At 38.0% G+C, this 16,207-nt stretch overlaps 1 pseudogene; it reads left to right on the top strand.

The window, feature by feature from the left end:
• The first annotated feature begins 1,842 nt into the window (after positions 1-1,842).
• LOC123820736 lies at positions 1,843-15,706 on the top strand (annotated as a pseudogene).
• The last annotated feature ends 501 nt before the right edge of the window (positions 15,707-16,207 follow it).

Raw genomic sequence — 16,207 nt, forward strand, 5'->3', positions numbered from 1 at the left:
TAAAAGAGTTCAGAGAACTACAAAAACACATGGACAACTAAATGAAATTAGGAAAACAATGCATGAACAAAATGAGAAATACAACAAAAAAATAGAAACCATCAAAAAAATCCACCCTGGCTGGTGTGGGTCAGTGGATTAAGTGCCAGACTGTGAACCAAAGGGTTGCAGGTTCAATTTCCAGTCAGGGCACATGCCTGAATTGTGGGCCAGGTCCCCAGTGGTGGGTATGTGAGAAACAACCATACATTGATGTTTCGCTCCCTTTCTTTCTCCCTCCTTCACCCTCTCTCTAACAATAAATAAATAAGATCTTTAAAAAATAAAATAATACAAGTGAAAGATGATAGTGATTTAGAGCAGGATAATAGCTGTTCAGGCAGAGACAAACGCTCAGGTTATTAAAAAAAAAATCCTAGAGCTGAAGAACGTAATGACTGATGACTGCCTGAAGAATTCAAAAGAGACCTTCAACAACAGAATCAATCCAGCACAACGAAGAATCAGAGAACTCAAAGACAAATCAGTTGAAAAATGAAAAAGAGTGAAGAAACCCTACAGAACCTATAGAAAGCTATCAAAAGAAGTCATATATGCATTATGGAAATCCTGAAAGAAGAAAAGAACAAAAGGGACAGAAAGTATTAAAGAAATAATGGACAAAAACTTCCCACACATGGGTTGAGAAACAGACATTCAAATTCATGTGGCTCAAAGGATCCCCCAGAAATTGAGCCTGAAAATGGCTATACCTAGATACATAATAATTATATTGCCAAAAGTCAAAGGCAAAAAGAATTTTGAAAGCAGCAGGAGAAAAGTGGCTTATTACATGTAAGGGAACCCCCATTAAGTATCAGGAAATTTCTCAGCAAAACCTTTGCAGGTCAGGAGAGAGTTAGATGATATATTCGAAATATTTAAATAAAAAAAGCAGTGAATCAAGAATATTAAACCTGGCAAAGCTGTTCTTTAGAAATAAAGAAGAGATAAAAGTTTTCCCTCCAAAAAATTTGATAATCAAAAAACAAAAAAACAGAGACTTAATCACCTGCCATAAAAATATACCTAAGGACATTTTACAACCTAAAATGAGAAGATGCAAATTACATAATAAAAATATGACTCTGTAGTGCTCATCAAAGGCAGATTTTCTAGTATTATAATGGTGATACATAAATCACTAATAACTCTAATTTAAAAGTTAAAAAACAAATACTAAATCAACTATAGCTATAGTAATTTGTTAAAGATATACAATATAAAAATGATATATATGGTAACATCAGTAACCTAAAATATGAAGGGATAAAAACTAAAAATATAAAGTTCTGTATGCTATTAAAGTTATCAGCTAAAAGTTAGATTTTATAATTATACGATATTTTATGTAATCCTTACAGTTACCACAAAAGAAAAATTTACAGTAGATACATGAAAGAATATAATAAAGAAGTCAAAGAATACCTCCATAAAACATCAACAAGGCTATGGCTGAGACTGCAAACAACTTTAACAAGGATATGGATGAGGATAGCATTGAGGAACTCTTAGAGGTGGTTCTTGAGGGACTGGTTAATGACGAGTTGTTGGAGTTGGAACAAGAATGCATAGCTGAAGAAGAGGCAAGAGAAAAGGAAACAACATGAGAAGAAAAAGTAGAAGCCCCAGAAACTTCACAGTAAAGTGTTTAGCTTATGCTTGTGCAAACCTCAATAAGCTTCTTTAAAAGTTTAAGAACATGGACCCCCTACTACAAAAAGTTTTCATTAATAGAAAGGAATGTTCATGATGCACTATCTGCTTATAAGTAATTCTATTAAACGAACCAAGTAAACCACAATGGACATATTTCTGAATACAGTAGCACCTCCTCAAGATAATCATGTAGGCCCTTTAGGAGGTATTCCAGAAAATAGTATTGTTATCATGGATGACAGCACCATGCATGCTATTGCTTCTGAACACTTTCCAGTGAGACAGGATGTGAAGGTAAAAGAGAGTGAATTTAATGATCCTGACACTGTGTAGGCTTAGGATAATATGTGTTTTTGTCTCCATTACTAACAAACAGTTTTAAAAGTAAAAAGAAAACTACATATTTTAAAGAATTAAAAGCTTATACTAAAAGGATACAAAGAAAGAAAATATTTTTGTACAGTGTACAATGTCTTTGTGTTTTCAGCTAAGTGTTAGAATAAAAGAGTCAAAGTTTTTTAAAATTAAAATATTTATAAAGTAAAAATGTTAAACCAAGCTAAGCTTAATTTATTACAGAAATTTTTTACAAATTTAATGTAGCCCAAGTACACAGAATCTATAGAGTCTACAGTGGTATACAAAAAGTCTCAGTCCCTTATAGGTACTCACACCACTCACTCACTGACTCACCCAATGCAACTTCCAGTCCCACAAGCTCCACATCATTAATCATCAGATAAATGCAATCAAAACCACAGTGAGATATTACCTCACATCTATTAGATTGGCTATTATAAAAAAAATAAGAAATAGGAACTTCCAGCCAAAATGGAGGAGTAGGTAGAGACACAGTGCCTCCTTGTGCAACCAAAAGAAGGACAACAACAAATTTAAAAAACAAAAAACAACCAGAACTGCCAGGAAATTGAACTGTATGGAAGTCCAACAACCAAGGACTTAAAGAATAAACATTCATCCAGACCTATAGGAAGGGTGGAGACTGGCAGCTGGGGTGGAGAGGACTCTCACCAAGGAGGAAGCTAGAGGACCAGGCGAGGCACAGCTGGTAGAGCGGGTTGTCCCATATTTGCATGCAAATGGACAGGGAGGAACAACTGGGGAGTGAGACAGACCACACAACCCAGGTCTCCAGCATGGGGAAATAAAACCTTAAAATCTCTGACTAAAAAAACCTGTGAGAGTTGTGGGGGCCAGAGAAACTCCCAGCCTCACAGGAGAGTTTGCTGGAGAGACCCACAGGGTCCTAGAACATACACAACCCACCCACCTGGGAATCATCACCAGAAGGGCCCAATTTACTTCTAGGTAGTGGCAGAAGGAACTGAAAGCCAGTGGAGAGCTAAACAAGAGGCATTGTTCCCTGTCAGACCCCTCCCCAACATATAGCACCACAACGCAATGACATGGGTTGCCTCACCCTGACTAATACCTAAGGCTCTGCCCCTTACTACATAACAGGCATGCCCAGATAATATATATATATATATATTATATATATTATATATATATATATTAACATATATGGCCCAAATGAAAGAACAGATCAAAGCTCTAGAAAAAATACAACTAAGCAATGAAGAGATAGCCAACCTATCATGATGCAGAGTTCAAAACACTGGTAATCAGGAAGCTCACAGAATTGGCTGAGTATGGTCGCAAAGTAGAGGAAAAAGTAAAGTCTATGAAAAGTAAAATAAAGGAAAATATACAGGAAACCAATAGTGATGGGAAGGAAACTGGGACTCAAATCAATGGTTTGTATCAGAAGGAAGAAATAAACAGTCAACCAGAACAGAATGAAGTAGTGAGAATTCAAAAAAATGAGGAGAGATTTAGGAACCTCCAGGACAACTTTAAACATTCCCAACATCCAAATCATAGGGGTGCCAGAAGGAGAAGGGGAAGAGCAACAAATTGAAAACTTATTTGAAAAAATAATTGAGTACTTCCCCAATCTGGTGAAGGAAATAGACTTCCAGGAAGTCCAGGAAGCTCAGAGTCCCAAAAAAGTTGGTTCTAAGGAAGTACATCATAATTACATTACCCAACATTAAAGATAAGGAGAGAATCATAAAAGCAGCAAGAGGAAAGGAGAGAGTTACCTACAAAGGAGTGCCCATAAGGCTGTCAGCTGATTTCTCAAAAGAAAACTTGTAGGCAAGGAAGGGCTGGAAAGAAGGCAAGGATCTGGATTCAAGATTATTCTATAGAGCAAAGCAATCATCTAGAATGGAAGGGCAGGTAAAGTGCTTCCCAGATAAGGTCAAGTTAAAGGAGTTCATCATCACCAAGTCCTTATTATATGAAATGTTAAAGGGACTTATCTAAGAAAAAGAAGGTGATCAAAAATATGAACAATAAAATGACAACAAACTCACAACTATCAACAACAAAACCTAAAATAAATAAAAACAAAAACAAACTAAGCAAGCAACTAGAACAGGAACAGAACAACAGAAATGAAGATCACGTGGAGGGTTTTCAACAGGGGAGGGGGAGGGAGTAAATGGGGGAAAAGGTACAGGGAATAAGTAGCATAAGTGGTAGGTACAACATAGACAGGGGCAGGTTAAGAATTGTATAGGAAATGTAGAAGCCAAAGAATTTATACATACAACCTATGGATATGAACTAAAGGTGGGGGAATGTGGGTGAGAGGAGGTATGCAGAGTGGAGGGGAATAAAGGGGGGGAAATGAGACAACTGTAATAGCATAATCAATAAAATATATTTTTAAAATAAATATAAAAAAGATAAGAAATAAGTGCTGATTAGGATATAGAGAAAAGGAAATACTTGTGCACTCTTGGTAGGAATGTAAATTGTTTTAGCTGCTATGGAAAACATTGTTCAGGTTCCTCAAAAAATTAAAAATAAAGCTGCCATATGATACAATTCTAGTTGTGGGTATTTATCCAAAGAAAACAAAATCATTATTTTGAACCCCAATCATTATATGCACCCCAATGTTCATTGCAGCATTATTTATAATCGCTAATTTTATACATACACACATATATACATAATAGAATATTATTCAGCCATGAACAAGAAAGAAACTCTGCCGTTAGCAATTACATGGATAAAACTTGGGGACATTAGGTCAGTGAAGGACAGAGAAAGGCAAATAATGTATGATCTCACGTTATGCAGAATCTTAAAAAAACTGAACTCATAAAACCTGAGAATAGATTGGTAGTTGCTAAGTAACCAGGTAGAGAAGTACAGGAAATAGGTGAATGTAGTAAAAGGGTACAAACTTCCAGTTATATGATAAATAAATTCTGAGGATCTGATATTAGCATGGTGGCTACAGTTAACAACACCATATTTTATACTGAGAAGTTGCTACCTATGTGAGTGATATATGTGTTAATTAACCTTATGGTAATCATTTTGCAACATATACACATATATCAAATCACCTTGTTGTACACCTTAAACTTATACAATGTTGTATTTCAATTGTATTTCAAGAAAGCTGAAAGAAAATATATAATTAGTGGGTTAAATGCTCTAAAATAAAAACATACAAATACATGAGGAATTTCAGCAGGGAGAGAATAAGAAAAAACAAATGAAAACACTGGAAAAGAACAATATGGTAAGAGAAATGTGGAATGCCACCAATAAACTCATCAGTAGTCTCAGTAAAACTGAGAATAGAATCAGTTGAACTCAATCTATTACCAACAGCAATTTTCTAAATTGAAACATAAAAATAAAAAGAGAGTGAAAAATTGAGCAGAACATCCAAGGATAGTGGACTAATTGCAAAGGGACTAACATACCTGCAATTTTGAATATAGTAGAAGAAGACAGAGAACACAGGGCAGAAACCCAGTGAAAGGATAATGACTAAGAATTCCCTCAAATTAATGTCACAAGCCAAAGCAGAGACTGAAGAAGCTCAGATAACAGCAAGTAGGATAAAACACACACATATAGGTACATCATATACAAACTTCTGAAAATAACAAAGAAAAATCTTTTTTTCTCATGTGTAGCCTTGATTAGCTTAGTTTATCTTACATCCAAGGGTGAAAGTACTGTGATTGATATGATGCCCCAGGAGTGAATCAAAAGACTTTAGAGGCCTGCTTTGGGTCCATCACTCTGAGAAGGAAATGAAGCAAATCTGAATGTGTAAAGGGGATGTTGCAAGAGAGTATGAATTCCCCAAGATCACACAGCCAGGTCACAGACATGGTCCTCTGACTCTGCTTAGGGCATTTTACCTTCCATTGTTTAGATATTCTGCTTTAAAAACTGACATATCAACTCAGTGAAGAACAAAATGTTATGAGATATCATCACTAGCTCAAAACCACCAGTGAAATTGAGAAAGATTATACAGTGAGGTACCAAAAGAAAAAATCTTGAAGGTTCCCAGAGAAAAGAGGCATGAAAGATAAAGAAGAACAAAGGTAAGAATTACAGAAGACTTCTCATCAGAAACTATTCAACCTAAAAGATGTTGGACATATACCCTCAATGTACAGAAAGAAAAACAACTGTAAATACAAAATTCTATGCCCAAAGAAAAATATCTTTCCAAAGTAAAGGTGGGGGATATGGATATGACAGAATAAAGAGACTGTCAGATACTAGCCTCCAATAGGTAAAATTGGAAGGAAGGTCCAAAACAATAAATTAGTGCTCTGGAAAATAACCAGAGGCAAACCAAAAATAAAGAAATATTAGTTCTGTGGAACTAACTAGTTCTGGGAAACCTCAGAAATTAAGATTAGAATTTGGGAGTTCTTGGCATTCTTGACCAAAGTTTTGCCAATATCTACAGTTCCGACTCACACTGCTTCAGATGGGCCAGTGTTACAGCACTTCCAAGGAAGAGCTGGCCATAAAAATTTTAAAAACACCCTGGCTGGCATAGCTCAGTGGATTGAGCGTGGGCTGCAAACCAAAGTGTCACAGGTTCAATTCCCTGTCAGGGTACGTGCCTGAGTTGCAGGCCATGACCCCCAGCAACCACACATTGATGTTTCTCTCTCTCTCTCTATCTCCCACCCCTCCCTCTGTAAAAAATAAATAAAAATAAAATCTGTAAAAAAATTTTTTAAACCTTTAAAAAAATTTAAAAAACAAACAAAAAAAAAAGCATTTTCACTGCTAGAGGGGAATTAACCAATTTGGTGCTGTGAACAGAAAGCCATACCTAATTAGTGGATGCAAGTAACAAACTCAGGGAGAAACAAACAAGAACAGCCCATCGCTGTATTACCCTGAGATGCTGTCTCACTTGGGGTGAGCAGTAAACCACTTGACTAACCAGAATTCAACAGGGAGAACCTGGAGATGAGGGAGCCAAAGACGGGCTGGAGGCACTCCATGAACCCCTGCTGCCCAGGAAGGCTGTGCACCTGTGCTGGGGAGGTTCAAGAGGGTCCGGCTACCCATACATCCCCAGTTGACTTGGATGCCATGCAAATCTGCAGGAAACATCCAAGAGGGACCTGGCAGAAAGTAAACCTAAACATTTGACAATTGTCTAAGATTTTAAAATGTTCCCAACCCCATGCACAGAGCTATCAACAGACAGGGGAAACCCTACCAGCTGAGGTGTTGGTAGAAAATCATTGATTGACTACTGAGCTCTGCAGAACAGAGTCCCTAATACTTAAACATCAAAGTTTTTTTTTAAATGAACAGAAACATCAGCAGCAACACATAGCAAGGAAAATAGATCCAACAGATTAAATTCAGGCAAGTTACTAAAAACAAACCAAATGAAAACAAGCAAAACAATGACAAAATAAAACAAGAATAATTCTCAAGGAAAATCTCAGAATCATATTTGCTATATTATTGTCTAAGATTCAGCTTTTTATTCAGACAACAAAGAAATATAAAAGTGTAAGCATTGTGTGTTGGTGGTAGAGGTGGTAGGAGAAAATTTTGTTCTCAACCTTAAAATAAACCTTGCATTTGCAGATCTACTCTGTTCTACTGGCCAACAACTCTCCAGGTTTTGCTTGGTATGCTGGCTCCCTCTCCCCACCCACCTCCCCCAGACTATTGCTTTTCTTATCCTCCTTAATCCACCAATGCTAGTTCACTTTCAAGAAATGCTGTTATTATCTCCTATTTGCAGATATGTCCCCTGCCACCCTATAAATAACTATCATATTTATCAGCTAATCTGAATGGAGCATTAAAACATGTTCTATCCAGAGTTCTCAAGTTCTTTTCAGTGCCTTTTCAGAGTAGCCTACCTGTTCCTTCCACTATTCAACTCTGCCATTTTCATCATTAAAATGACCTCCGCCTAACAGTTTATAAAGTAATATACTAATGACCTGCACTGTGACTTAAGTGTAGTCTTAGGGTCAGTGAATAGAAGCCCATACCTGTTTATTTCAAGCAAGAATTCAACTTGCAATTTTCCTAGCACCAGATAGGAGAAAGATTCCAAACTGCCTTTCTGAAGAGGTACTAAGCAGAGGGTTAGGTGGGGGTGTTGGGAATAATTGCCTTCAGCAAGTATAAAACTTTAGAAAACACACCTGTTTCTTCATTACTGATAGTGTGATTAATTGATCCCTAGAATCTTATTGAGAACATTGGGATATAAATCATGCCATATGTAGTTCCAGAAACATCACTGCTAATAATTCAAAGCATATTTCAACTGCCCCAGCATGCATTTCTGAATCAGTGTCACATACACATTCACAAGAAACAATAGGGACTATTTGTTTATACGATCACATTTCTATCCTTTATTTTACCTACTCCCTGAACCGTTAATCTAAGCAGAAAGGTTCTCAGTCTGCATGTTAATTGCTGAGATATTCTATATTTATTTCCAAGGCCCATATTTGTTTCTCTATTCTCTCAGTCATTTAACACATATTTATGGAGCACTTGCTATATGAAAGACACTTTTTTAAATGCAGTAGGTGGCAATGACCCCTGTTCTTAAGGGAATTGCAACCTAAGGGGAAAATCAGTAGTACATAAATAACAGAAATATCAAATGGAAAGGCTGGACCAATGAGATCAAAAGGACACCACTAATCAAAAAGAGACTAGTTAGAAAATAACCAAAGCATAAATGCCTACAGAAAGACAGAGGCAGAAAAAATAATCATTCCCATTGGAAGTATCTGTGTCAACATCATGGCGATAACTTTGAACTTGGGGCTTTACATATATGGGTTGATTTTATTCTCACCAGAACCCACAGGGGAAGCTATATTGTCCCCATTTTATACATGAGGAAATTGAAGCACCAAAAGGTTAGGTGACAGGCACAAAGACACCTCGTAAGCCAGAAGCTTGAATTCCAAGGCTGGCGAATGTAACCGCATAGATTGTAGTCTTAGAGGAATTATGCCCTTGTCACTTCTAGTCCTCAACTTGGTATTAAGGCCTATAGTTGCTCCATGTGCAAAAAGTTAATGAAAAGTTTATTATGGCCAAAAAGTGTGTTTTTATTCTTCCATATAACTGAGGGAAATCTGAAACCTCTTACACTGATTCTTAGTTGACTATTGATTAATATGCATGTTTCTAAATTCCCCAATAAAAGCTCTGAACTGACCAAAAACACTCATATATACTAATCGAAACTAGCTGCTGGAATTCCATGGGTTGTAAAGAATTTAACAAAATGTCCCCCAACTTCTGGGTCACATAACTTCCTAGTCCAGTGATCAGTTTGGAAAACAGAAAAGGCAATTCATAGCTATGTGAGCTCAATAGCTTTCTAGTTCTTAAAACTGTAAAATATTCAGTCTGACTAACCTATTTCTTTAGTTACTATTTTCTTTCTTCCAAGATTATAACGACACACACACAGATTTTCACATACATAGATTTTTACATAAGCTTGTGCTTTTTTGTGGCTTGCTGTAAACATGCATGTTCAGGAAAAAAGTCACTTTCTCTACCTTCTAACTACTTTCTAACAGGGAATTATTGTCTAGAATCTGCCTTACATTTTGTTTTGTGCTGTGTGTACTTATATCAATAGATTGAACCAAGATCTTAGAATTGTGTGTATTTTCAAGTGCCTCTTTTGAATCTATGAAAATCTCAAGAATAAAATAACCATCCTTCTCAAACTGTGCTTAATATTTTAGATTTACTTTCATTATTTATGAGATACTGGTGGTTTGTCTTCTAAGCTGGTAGTTCTCAAACTTTAGTGTGCTTCCAAGTCCCCTCCAAGTCCCCTACAGAGGGCTGCTGGCCCAGCCCACTGAATTTCCATTGCCCTCAGGTTAGTATAAAAAAATAAGAAAATTGGATCCAATATGTAGCCTCCTTCTTCAAATAACTTCTGTGTCACTATTGGAAATTCTTTGGTGGCTTTCTCATCTGCACTCACAACTTTGCCCAACAAGTGAAGCCTTTGCAAATTGCAGGGACATTTAAAAGCACTACACCAACTACTACTAATGCCTAAAGGAGCTGCTTCTGCAGGATTTGGTGATTTCCCTGTAAGATCTTCAAATACAGACAGTGCTTGCATTTATATGCACTCCTTAGTGATTTGAATCACAACATATATTTGTCTAGGATGTTCAATGAGGTGTGTTATTTTTATGAAGAAAAAATCATAAATGTAAAAAATAAGAAAAGATGAACTTAAAGGGTAATGCTAGCTGGAAGATGTTTGAGTTGTATGCATGTGTGCATTTTGTGTATTTCTATGTGGTTTCATTTGTGGAAAAAATGTACATAAGCACACTAAATTGATGTTTTACTCAAATTATCCCCCAACTTATTATTCACATTCATGTTTCCAAAACAAGTGTTTTACAAAATGACTGTACTTTTGATGAGAAATACTAAAGTTTGATGTTAGAGTTACCATATGTCAGGTGTAGAATATTAGAAATCTCCCATTATCTCTCATAGGTAGGATTAAATATATTTAGGACACAACTTCTGTTAGATGGGGGATAAACTAGGAGGGTCATGATTTTAGTCCCAGCATAGATGAGAATGAAGGGGCTGGGCCTGGGGTCCTTAAGAGAAGTCCTGACTCAGGGATTTATCTGCCTATTGGAATGAGATAGTTTCTAATAACGCACAATGATACAGAGTCATTTCCATGAAAACTGAAGTTTCCAACAAAGTCTACCTCTTTTTTTAGACCTTAATTGCCTCTCAAAGAACATGGTGTTTGCCTCTTTCCAGATTTTTATAAAGTATAACAGTTTTGTTTTTATTACCCTTGTGTAAGACCTTCATGGGAATTGTTTTCCCACACTTATTATGAACTTTTTAACAGAATGTAAAGATAAAAAGAAAAAATTTTCAGAAAACATCCATAGGAAGTATTAAACATTTGGAAGCATATCCTACAAGCATAAGAAGAATCTCTGAGGGTAATTAGGGCTTGCAGAAGGAACGCCAAAGGAATATTTTAACAACCTAGTAATTGTCTTCTTTCCTCACTTACACTCCATATTGTGTTCATCAACTAGCCCTGTTGGCTCGATCTTCAAAGTGCATTTACAGTCCCACAACTTCTCACCACCTCCACTGTTAATACTCTAGTCTAACCCACTACCATCTTCCCCCTAGAGTAATAAACTGGTCTCCTGCTTCTCTCTTGACTCCGCCCCCCCCCCAGGCTATTCTCAAACCAGCAGCCATAGTTGTCCTCTTAACCTATCCAATGGTCTCGCATTTCCTTTAGGATAAAGAGCACTCATCTCCCATCTCCCTCTCTCTCATCTCACCCTGTCCTTGCTGGTATTCCTGGAACACGCCAGGCATGTCCCATCTCCTGCCCCATGGAGCTTTTGCTCCAATGTCACTACCTCAATGAGATCCACCCTGACCAACCAATTTAAAAACTACAAGTCACACTTCAACACTCCTGCCCACACACACACATTCACACTAGTAATTCCCTTTAAATTATTTTTCCCCATAGCATTTACCTCTTTCTATGAAGCCAGAGAATTTACTTTTAACCATGATTATTGCATATCCTCTGTGTTCCCCTCATTAATATGTAAGCATTATGAAGACAGGGGTTTTTGTTGTCTCACTAATGTAATGCATCAAGAACAGTACCTGACAAGTAACAGTGCTCAATCAATACTAAATGAACATTTTCAAGTTAATATAAGGAAGAAGTTAGCTGGCTATTCTCCATGAGAGAGAAAACAAGAAATAAAAAGAGACATATGAAAAGTAAATAATAACAAAATAAGGGAAAACTTTTTTGAGAGTAAAGGAGAACAAAACTATTAAAATAAGCCTGTCAACAACTATTAAAATAAGCTATCTGTAGGAAGCTTCCTTTGATTGTTCTGGTGCTTTTTAAGAGTCAAAACATCTCCCTTGGTTAGGATCTAGTTATAAAAAAACAAAAATCCAAACCTTTATATTCCATGAGAATTAGACATTGGCCAGATACTTTCACAGAAAGATCTGTTCTATTTGCCTTCTCTCCTCCAAAAGGACATCACTGACTCTGTAAATTACAACTTTAAAATGTCCATAAATTCTGTCAGGGTGGGCTTAACAATAGATGTGGCATTACATTTTAAGCAATGAAATACTTGAAAATAACCTTTCCTCAATAAATGAAGTGGAAAGTTCAAATGCATTAGTTATTCACATATTTGGGGGGAGTAGGGGACAAATCACATTTCCTATTGCATAGAGACAGAATAACAGCAAAAATTTTCTCTACTGTAATATTCTTAGGAAGTTCCCCAATTAAGATTCCAAAGATAGATACAAATACTCTAGCTATTTGCAAAGAATACAAACATAAACAAAAATACCTTGATTTTAGAAACCATTTTTAGGTTTAAAAAGGAAAATTCTATATAACTACTAACAGTCTAGTGATGAATAGGCTTCATGTGACAGAAAGATAAATTAATACAATCAATTTTCATCTAAATTGCCATTTTACACCTAAGTGTTATAAGTAACCAAATGAAATTTTAAGGAAAACAAAATGAATTTTCAAAATTATGTATGGCTTTTTTCCAAGTGATATTAGTGAGGAAATTCAAATTTAGATAAGTAAATATGCATAAACAGGCAATTTGAATAATTCTACCAAACCAACACTTCTTTTATAATAAAAGCTTGTAATCAGTAATGTGCAAGTAATTTCTTTAGGTTTCAAACAGACTTGGTCAATATAAAAGCAATCCTAAATTTCATCACAAATTAAAGTATACCTAAGTAGAAAAAGATATCATATTTTGCAAAATTTATAAAAATAATAGAAATTCAAGTTTCCTATTTTAGCATATTTTAAAAGGTAGCTCTCAATTACAAGGACTATTTCAAATGTATTTTTTTAATTTTTAAATTTTAAATATTTTAGGCTAGAGATTAGGTAAAAGAAAAACAGAATAAACAACCTTATTCCTTTTGCTTAGATTCAATAACTCTTAATATTTTGTCATATTTATCTTATCTCTTCATCTACATATATGTATAATTTTTATTTATGGATTTTCATGATATTTTTTAACCCACAATATATTTTCCCCAAAGCAGTGATTCCTTCTTTTTTTTTATGTTAAGTATCTAGCCATTCAACAAATGCTTGTAGACATCTGTTAAGTTCTAGGTGCTAATGCCACAAACAAGATCTTTCCCTGTACTAAAGGGTTTATGACCTACTTGGTGAAAACAAACAAATAAAAATGCTTAAACAAGTGAGATAAATTTTAACATGTTAGTAGATGTTCTGATAGATTTACATTGAAAACATCTGAAACATAAGGGTGTGAGGAAGGGGTCAATTCAACCCCAACCTGAGAAAAATAGGGAGAAGATAATATCATGGAAGAGACGTGGAGAAACCCAGTGGAATATCAGACGATTGGTTTTGCATATTCTTCCTGGCAAAGCACATCATCTAATTAAGCAAGTGAGACCCATATGGTTTTGTCATTCCCTGTGTCATTTTCCCTGCTTCTGCTGTCCCTTCCCTTCCCAGCTGAATATACTGATGTTCCTTAAGTGTAGCTCTATTACTTTTCTATTTCCTGAGTCTTCATAATTCTAGTCAAGACAGCTTTCTTCATATCTAGCTTTTGTTTCAAATAAAGAATATGCCCAGTGCTCACTGAATGCCCAGCATATTTGGATGTGATTGCTTAGTCATGTATTGAGAAGTGATATGGTTATGGACTAGAAAAATTATTCCCCCATATATGTTCAGCATTAAAATAGAGTACCCATCCTCTATTACCTGCTCGGACCACATCACCAATGATCCCGCCACGATGTAGCCCCATACTATGAGCTCTGGCAAGCAGCAGAGGCTCCAGCCAGAATTCAGCTCCTAAAGTAAGCTCTCCACCAGGCCAGAACTTGGCCCAGGAGCCATCACAGTAAAGACTGCTGCTGACTGACCATAAGGATGGTGACAGGCGGCTCTGCAATGCCTCCAGGGTGGTGCTGCACTGCTGTACTAGCTGCCAGCAGGCTGACATCCTGGCCCAGGCTATCAAGGAAGACTGGCTGCCCTTAAGCAAGGCAGGCTGCTTCAACCTCCACAAAGAAGGTGTCCACCTTGGTGTGCAGAGGATGGTTCTCTGCAAATCCACAGTACAGTTTGTTGGTGGTGGCCAGCACTGAAGAAGAGGTGCTGGTGCCAGAGCTAAGTGATGTGCCTCAGAGCAGGCATCAGCGTGGCCAGCATGGACATCCTCCAGGATCACAAGGACAACATCTATAAGGGCTCTGAGCCACTGAGCCTTTGCACAAGGCCTGGTTCAGTGACTAATACCAGTTCAGTGGCTGTCACTGTCAGCACACTCCATGCTGAGCAGGGCCTCATGGCCTTTGGCACCAGTCACAGCTTTGGCCTCTTTGACTACCAGCTCAGGAGGCCTGTGCTGACCAATGACTTCCTGGCTGCAGAGGGCCTGCTGTCCTGGATAAAGGCACTCAGGAAGTCTGTGCACCAGTCTTTCTCACACATCTGCCAAAACCAAGTCTTGGGCAAGAAGTGGGTTGCTAATGTCAACAGCAAGTTGCAGGAGGCCAACATGCACTTGATGGAGCAGTCTTGCCTCCAGGGCATGGGGATAATGCTGGTGTGGCAGGGCATCAACCCTGTTTGGAGACAACTCCCTCTCGACATCATGCACTGCCTCAATTTCACTGATATGTTCCTTCTAGAAATCCACCATGGTCCTACCATGGAATAGAAACTTGGGCTCCATTGTTCATCTATGTTCAGCAGGTGAGGGAGGCAAAAAGTGGCCAGAGTAGTCAGAGGACTAGGTGGTGCTGGACAAGCAGGGGTAGCTGACGTACTGTGTGCCTGTCTGGGGGTGCCCTTGCAGGATTGCAGGAGCTCAACTACCTACTGTTGAGCCATATGAGGTCTTGTGGAATCTGGGGTAAGTACCTGACAAGCCGGGAAGCCACATGGAGCTCACTGCATTTTAGTAGTAGTTCCAAGTATTCACACTGCCAAAGGTGAGTGACAAGACCAAGTTCAAGCTGACAGCCCATGATGGCTATTCTGTGCATAAGGGGGCACTGGCCACAGAGACCTGTCTGTCAAGCCTCACCAACTGGGCAAAGTCTATGTCTTTTTTGTGCCTGGCCTTTGACCCTAGGTATATTACTTCTGTATCCAGAAGAAAGACATCAGAAGCATTGTCAAGGCCAGAGTTTTTACTTAATTTTACTTAATTTCCCCATCAGAGTTTGAACACTTCTCCATCCATAGGCCCAGTGATGCCTGCCATGCAAGCTACAGGGTCCCAGAATTGCCCAAGTTGAGCCAGGCTTAATGAGACTCCAAGCCTTGTCCTGGTCCCCATGGTGTCATGATGGAAGCCCTGATCCTATCTACAGTGAGGGAGCTGACACCCAGAGTCACTCAAGGCCATGCTGGACAAAATAGGGGAAATCATGGTGGAGGACATGAAGGATTTCCTAGGCTCTTCAGAAGAATCTGAGGAACCTGGTAGAAAACTGTACTCAAGCCTGTGCCATCTTGATCAGGTGAGGAAGGCCAGAACCATCAGACCAACACCTAGCCTGCTCAGAAGTGGAATCCAAAACCCCTGGCTCCTATCTGGCCCTTCACATAGACTCACACCTGCTAACCTGTGGGCCTATGAGGACTATGCCAAGACCTGCCAACTGGCCTAAGGAAGTGGGCTCCAGACAGCCCAGATGTTCTGGGCTAGATTCACATTGGCTCCTCCTACAGGCAGTTGGCTACCCTGGAGGCCAAGTGTCATGGGGAGAGGATAGCTGGGGCCTGAGATCTAGTTTTCTAACAAGCACCCAGGTGATACCTATGCTGCTGGTCTAGCGACCACTTTTAAGTAGCAAGATTCTAGATCATACATTGTACTGATCTCAAGTGCTGTTCCTTGAGCTGTCACACTAGCCAGACCAGGGCCTAGCTAGTGAGCTCACCATGCTTATATTACCTCAAGTTGCAAATGTTGCTTCCTCCTTCACAGGACCTAGTCTAGTAGTAGTTCTAAAAATGTGGACC

Source organism: Phyllostomus hastatus, unplaced genomic scaffold (genome assembly GCF_019186645.2).
Source record: "Phyllostomus hastatus isolate PE091 unplaced genomic scaffold, TTU_PhHast_1.1 phas_contig_37, whole genome shotgun sequence".
NCBI classification, from domain to species: Eukaryota; Metazoa; Chordata; class Mammalia; order Chiroptera; family Phyllostomidae; genus Phyllostomus; species Phyllostomus hastatus.